The 7500-nt window shown below is 38.0% G+C and overlaps 1 protein-coding gene across 1 annotated transcript in view; it reads left to right on the forward strand.

Annotated features, from left to right (window-relative positions):
* The window catches only part of LOC135216294 (bridge-like lipid transfer protein family member 1), a 661298-nt gene that overhangs the window by 558979 nt on the left and 94819 nt on the right, over positions 1-7500 (forward strand). The window lies entirely within an intron of this gene.

Raw genomic sequence — 7500 nt, forward strand, 5'->3', positions numbered from 1 at the left:
TGTCTGTAAAGATCAAATCTATGCTTCAGTCTATCTGTGGCTCCCCAAGTGTTCACTCTCATTCTGGCTCCTCTGGTGGGTTGGCTACATCTGATGGGGGTCAACATCACCCTTTATCTGAACCATTTGCTTTATCGCTCTGCAATGGAACTAAGCTTTCATGAGAGATATACAAAAGACTTTGAAGTTAGCTCAGGAACTCGGTCTTCTAATCAATCTACCAAAATTTCAACTAGTTCCGACTCAACGGATAGTGCATTTGGGATTGATTCTGGACTCTCCTTTTTCAGGCTTTTCCTTCCCCAAAGAGAGTAGAGTCATGTCTTCACACAGTAGACAAATTCCTATCTTTCCCAAAGTGTTCTGCCAGAAATTGGATGAACCTGCTTGGAACATTATCCTCCATCAAACAGTTTGTTTCCTTGGGCAGACTTCATATGAGAATCCCTCAGTTTTTCCATCGATCCCAGTGGAACAGGAAAAAGTTCTCAGACAACTTCCTGTTCCTGATTTCGCTGGAAGTCAGACTACATCTGCTTTGGTAGAGATCAAAGAGAAGACTTCTGGAAGGAAAGTCGCTTTCCCCTCTGAACCCAGAGCTCAACTTGTTTGCAGACGCATCTGACATAGGTTGTGGAGCACTTCTGGGCAACAGGGAAGTCTCAGGAATTTGGAACTCAGCTCAAAAGGCTTGGCACATCAACCTGAAAGAGCTGACTGCAATCAGTCTAGGTTTACCAGCATTTGCTCCAGAAGTCCGAGGTCGGATAGTAGCAGTAAACTTGGACAACACTACAGCCCTCTTGTACATTGCCAAGCAAGGAGGGGCCCACTCTTTCTCTCTCTGCGAGGCAGCATGAGACCTTCTCCTTTGGGCCCACTTGTATCACACACAGCTAGTGACAAAGTTTGTGTAGGGCAGGATGAATGTGTTAGAAGACCAACACAGTCGCAAAAATCAGGTTATCCCTACAGAATGGACTCTGGATCCAAGCTGTCTGCCTAGACCTTTGGAAGTTGTGGGGGAGACCGATGATCAATTTGTTTGCAACTGCCAAAGATCACCGGCTTCCACTGCATTGCTTTCTAGTGCCAGACCCAGCAGTATGGGTAGTGGATGCCATGCTTCTGGACTGGTCACACTAGGAACTTTATACCTTTCCAGCCCTAGGAATGATCAGGGAGGTGCTACAATGTTACAAAAGTTCCAGTCACACGAGAATGTATCAGTGATCCTCATAGCTCCTTTCTGGCCTCTCAGGGAATGGTTTCTGGACCTGTTAAGTCTGTTAGCAGATTTTCCCAGGTTACTGCCCCAAAGACGAAAACTGCTCGGACAACCACACATGCCAAGGTTCCACCAAGAACCATCTACTCTAGCTCTGACAGGATTCAAACTTGTCCAACTCTTCAGAGCAAAAATTTTTTCTAGAGCGGCTTCAGAGGCAATCTCAAAGTGTAGAAGAAAGTCATCCTCCATCTACAAATACAAATGGAATATTTTCTGAGCTTGGTGCAGAGGAAATCAAGTCTCCTCTTATCAAACATCTGTGACAGAGATTGCCAATTTTCATTTGTACCTAAACACATCTAGAGGATTGTCTTCTACAGTCAGAATATAGGGCTATGCTAAGCTCTGTATTTAGGGGCACAGGATTGAATTTGTCTTCAAATCAAGACTTATCAGACTTTATTAAGTCTTTCGATACCTGCAAAGGTAAAGACACTCAGCATATATCATGGAATTTAGATGTAGCCCCTGAAATGGCTGTCTGGTCCTCTTTTTGAACCTCTAGCTTCTGCCTCAGGAATTTAATTAGAGATTGCTTTAGTCTTGGCCAGAAGAGTGAGCAAAATTTAAGCCCTAAATAAAAGGGTTAGTTTCTCTAATGGAGATAATTTAGTCTCATTTACTTTAGGCTTCCTCGTTAAGAACGAAAATTGTATGATACCTTAACCTCATTCTTTTACTATCAAGAACTTGTCTATCATTCTTTTACTATCAAGAACTTGTCTAGTGTAGTAGGAGTGGAGGATGAGAGAAGACTGTCCAGTGAGAGCTCTGAAGTTTTACATGCACAGGGCTGAAAACATTAGAGGACCTTCCAATAGCTTGTGGTGCTCTGTTAAGGACCCCTCACATCCTCTCTCTAAAAACACCCTTTTGTTCTTTCTTAGAGACCTCATTCGGGATACCCATTCTCAGCTAGCAGTGGAGGCTCTACCTGTTTTGAAGATAAAGGCTCACGAGATTGGAGCAGTGGTGACATCTCTGGCCTTCAGATAATCTTTTGTTAGCTTACATTCTCCAGTCCACATACTGGAAATGTAAGTCAGTCTTTGCGAATCATTATCTTGAAGAAATAGAAACGTTTTTGATATTTGGTGAATCTAGTTTGTCAGTATTCTGGCTTTTTGTTGTTGTTCATGGTACTGCGCCAGGGCAGGGCAATGTCTGTGCTTTACTAGTGCTCGGTGAATTCCTCGCTATAAGGCCCCCACTATGTAGTAAGTGACCCTGGTCTACACCACACCTCTACTAAGTTGAGAGTAGCTGCACCAGAGGCAGTTTTGTCTGCTATAGCTCTCCTAACAGGTAAGGAAACAACAATCATTGTTAATGCTGGCAAGATTTTCCTATTTGCATGCTTTTATCAATTATAATTGCAATAGTTGTTCATCCATGAATCCCACCTCCTAACAATATGGGAATCAGCTATTTAATTACTTGGTAAGTTACTTTAACAAAAAGATATTTTTATAATAATATAATGTTTTGTTTATATTTACCAAGTAATTACATAATGGGAGCCCACCCTCCTCCCCTGTCATGGATGAAAAGGCATAAATAAAATTGAGCTTCTTTGCTGAGTTGTGTACCTATTCCCCCTGTAGTGAGCGAGGTATAGACCTACACCACTGCCGTGATTTTCAAAATTTAGCTACCGGTACTTAGCAATACTTAACTATGCAATTACTTGGTAAGTATAAACAAAATATTGTTTTATTATAAAAAATATAATTTTTTCATATTTCTATGTATATTTATAGTCTGAGACAAAATGATAGGCTTCTAGATGTAAATAACAAAGATGTTTTGCATATACGGGGATGCCTCTCTTTTCCCATTGCCACGGGTAGGGGGATGCCTGGCGGGCCATTGGGCCAAATGGCAGTTGCATTGAGGGGAGAAATGGTTAGTAGATGTTCTTTGGGTGGGGTCTACTGCCTTTCATCTCCTCTCCCCCTCTCTCGGACAGACCTCTTCTCAATCTGACCTATGTATTGGAAATCAGTGATATTCATGAAACAAGAACTAAGTGTTGGTCTACAGTACTAAATATTAGAGGATACCTTTATAAATATAGGCTATTTTGTTTTTGTAAATTATTTGGACTATTAATTTCAATTTTTTTTAAACCAAAAACTAGAATTAGAAATATAACTTGAAGAGAAAAAGAAAAGTTTCTCATGTGCTATATATCTTCCTTCTCAGTACAGGCAGTCCCCGGTTATTGGTAGTTAGGGCACTTGTCTAGCCCCATAAAATAAGCAATTTATGGCGCCATGACAGTCCAAGTTCCGTTTATCAGCGCTATAAGGAGCTTTATGGCATGCCATAAAGCACCAATAATGAGTTATGGTGTCATAATATACCTAACAGAAGTGCCATAATGGCCCTTATAGTGCTGATATCGGCGCCATAAATCACCAAGTTTCAGTTAATGGCGGTTTTCGCATATCAGCACCCCTCTGAGAATGGAGCCCCCACCGATAACCGGGGACTGCCTGTATTTCATAGATGTACATATTACCTAGAACTTACAAGTGTTTTGACAATTTGAATTTCATGGTGTTTAAGCATAAGTGATTTCTGTATAGTTTTTGTATAGTTTTGATTTGACTGCCATTCCAGTTCTGAATCATATAGCCCCACAGATAAAATCTGGATGATTATTAAATCATCTTTTGGCATTATGGATTGGAGAATTATTCATTGCCACATGCATTGGCTCTGCTTTTGATCACACCACCCTCACCAATAGAATCAAAACTCCAGCACTTCAACGTACTTGCAGCTGTTTAACTGTTCATTTACTTTGACTAGCTCCCCTACATTACCAGCAGCCATCCATCTTGAAAGAGCTGCAGTTATTCAGATTATAACTGGAAAGGAAGCTTGTTATGGTAAAGTCATTCAAGATTATTCACAGATATTTATTTTTAAATGAACAGCATCCGTTTCATATAAAATCCCTAGACCCCATCTAGGCTTTCCTTTTCCATTGTCAATTTTGTAGTTCAGTTTTCACAAACACTTTACTTGACTGTTGCTATGAAATATTTTCACTTTGTCTCGGTTTTTAGCAAACTTTAAATTTTTAACATTTTGAAATTAAATATTCCCCAATTTATAATTAAATTTTTCTCACGGTAAAGGTAAATCTTGCAAAACTCCTCTTCCACCGAATGGTACTGCCAAGCAAAGCACAGCTTATTTTTTACAGTTCTTCCGCCATCTGCACTGGTTTCTGAGTAGGAATATGATGATGTATATTGTTGATCTTGTGTAAACTCGTGTGTATTTTTCTAGTATTAACTTGGGATTTTTCTAGTAATGTATTAACTAGGAATTGACATTCTCTCATAAGTGCAACTATTTGTCTAATTATTTCTGCAGTCCACAACATTGATCTGTCAAAAGTTTTCTCATCACTGAAGATGACTCCTCCAAAATTCCTCTTCCACTGAATAGTATGGCAAAGCAGATCACTACTTATTTTGACAGTGCCTCTTTGATCTGTAGTGGTTTCTGAGCAGGAATAGGATGACATACAGTATATTGGTTTCATGTAAACTCTTTTGGGATTTTCTAGCATTGACTAGGAGTAGACATTCTCTCCTAAGTGCAACTGTATTTGTCTAGTAATTTCTGCAGTAAGCCTCGTTGATCAGTCAACCTTATGAACAGTTGTGCATCTAGGCCATCCACTGCTGTGAAGATTACTGTATCTGTTCCCCTGTTCTCTTTCCTATTTTATCCACCAATGGAGAGATCTTGCTGACTGTAAGCTGTGGTGAAGTCTTACTTGCAGAAACATTGGCTTCATGCATGTTAACAATTGATGATCAGAGAGAGAAAGGGTTTTGTGTGCGTATTACATATGTCACACCTGTGACTGACTAGAGTTGGATTTTCTTCCCTACTGTTGATACTGTGCAGATGTCTAGTATTGAACACAAATTTTCATCTGCTTTTCTTTTTCCTTGCAATTAAAAAAATGTCTGTCATGAATTAATTATGATTTTTCAAAGACGGAAATAAATACGTACCATAAATTTTTTAATACCAAAATTAATTCAGTCCTCATTTAGGTCATTTCACTTGGTTAATTCAGTGTTGTTTCAAAACATTTGGAACAGCTTCATCTCCAATCGACTTTTCCTCTTACTTTTTTGTTGAATTACATTCATTATCTGATTGGTAATTTTATTTGAAGTGGCAATTTTATCCTTTTTGTGTACAGTATTTCCAATGAATGATTATTAATGACTTTATATCTGTAGTAGTACATATGATAAAATTACAGAATTTAATACACAGCTGAACCCAAATAATTTACAGGTGATGAAATAGAGCTAAAAAATAATGTGAATTAAAAAAGTAACAACGGATAATTCCTGCAAAGGAATTTATAAGAAGAGTGACGATGTTGAATCTCTCAAGTCACATAGCAAAAGTGGAGAAGAGAAGTGTATCATGCACAGTCTGAGTATGATTGGTAGAAGCCTTTCACACTTGAAAGACAAATTGATCCAGTTGGATATTCCTTGTCCATAGAAATTGTATACAATTAACTTGGACTGTGATGAAACAAATTTAATCCCTCAACAGATTACTTTCTATACTATACATCCTTTGCATCTTTCACATTATGCTTGTGTGAATGAAAAGCTCTCTTGAACATTACTGATCATGATGTGCTAGTAAGTTGATTAAGCAAGCATTACAATCCTCTGCACACATCCTGTCTCTCACTAAAAAAGCAACCCTGTCTGATCCCTATTCCTCCCAAGATTTTGGTTGTGGACATTTTCTTCCCAGTCATTCATCTTGCTTTAGTATAATTTATATTTGATAGAGTTGGAGTAGCACTAAAGAGGTCTTCCACTTTTTTTCTTATCCTTTTTCTTTTCCCTACAATATTTTATTTATTATGCAAATCTCATTCATTTTTTCAAGAGAGCCTGTCAAAGATTGTCTTCTTATTAATATAGGTATAAATGGAGTTTGAATTTGCTCTATCCTGGACCTGCATGTTTGTCACACTGCTCTAATATCTTAATTTTTGAATCCACTGTTGAGTGGCCTTCATCATTACTATAATTACAGTTGAAGTATGTATAGACAAACTTCAGTCTTGAATCTATCATCTCAAGTTCCTTTCTGCCCTTCTGTAATTTTTGTTGTTTAATGTCAGAGTTGTTAATAGGTGAATTACAAGAGCAGATCTCCATTAGAGACTGCACAATTTACTAAAGGGTTTTAAATGCAACCTTTTTTTGGCCCACCTACATTGTTTTCTGCCTTGTACTTTTCATATGTTCTTGATTAATTTCATCCCCACTGCTTGTCTCTTAAGCTGATGGCTTGGTTGCCTTAATGCATCTTCTTCAGCTGTCTATTATCAAAAGCATCTTCCTTTAAACTCTTCTCCAAAACTTCCTTCATTTTTTCATGTCATCTAAACCTTTGTCTCCCTCTTGACTGTCTACTCCCGTAACAGGTTCCACCCTAGCTCTCTTCACACCCTCCTCCTCAGTCATCCTTACCACATACCCATACCATATCAACCTTTACTAACTCTTTTATCATATCAGTAATTGTTGCCACCCTGGCACCTTCCTAGTTTCTTTGTTTTCCAGCTTCTCACTCAGTAAGATTTTCAAAATCCACCATGACATCCTTATGTGTGTTTGCTCCAGCATGTGGTCTTCCTTAATGTGTAATCCTTAAAGGTTCATTTACGCACTACAGAACATAGTATATACTTTTATGACATAATTTCCTTGATGATCTTTCCAAGTTACAACGATATAATTCTTTTCGTACTTAAACGTGTTGGCTAATGTTTGTGTATAGGAAAGGGTGATATGTATAATTGTTACCAGTACTATTTTTGTGTTACTTGTCTGTAATATTGGTAAAGTGACTGTGAATTAGATATTGTAGAGACCCTACCTTTCCTTGCATTGTTTCCTATTTATAATGTTCTCCCTCATATCCAGCAAATATTGGATAATACATATAGTATTTTAATTTAGAAGCAAGAGGTAAATTTTGCATTTTCTCTATTATGATGAACTTGGGTTTACAGTTATTGGTATCACAACTTGCTTAAAACATCAATTTTGAAAAGGATCTTAATTCCATTCAGCCTCTCACATTTTATAAAGAACCAGGAGCACAATTTTTACAATATGGCTTTCAGCCAAGTA

Source organism: Macrobrachium nipponense, chromosome 6, assembly GCF_015104395.2.
Source record: "Macrobrachium nipponense isolate FS-2020 chromosome 6, ASM1510439v2, whole genome shotgun sequence".
Taxonomy (NCBI): Eukaryota; Metazoa; Arthropoda; class Malacostraca; order Decapoda; family Palaemonidae; genus Macrobrachium; species Macrobrachium nipponense.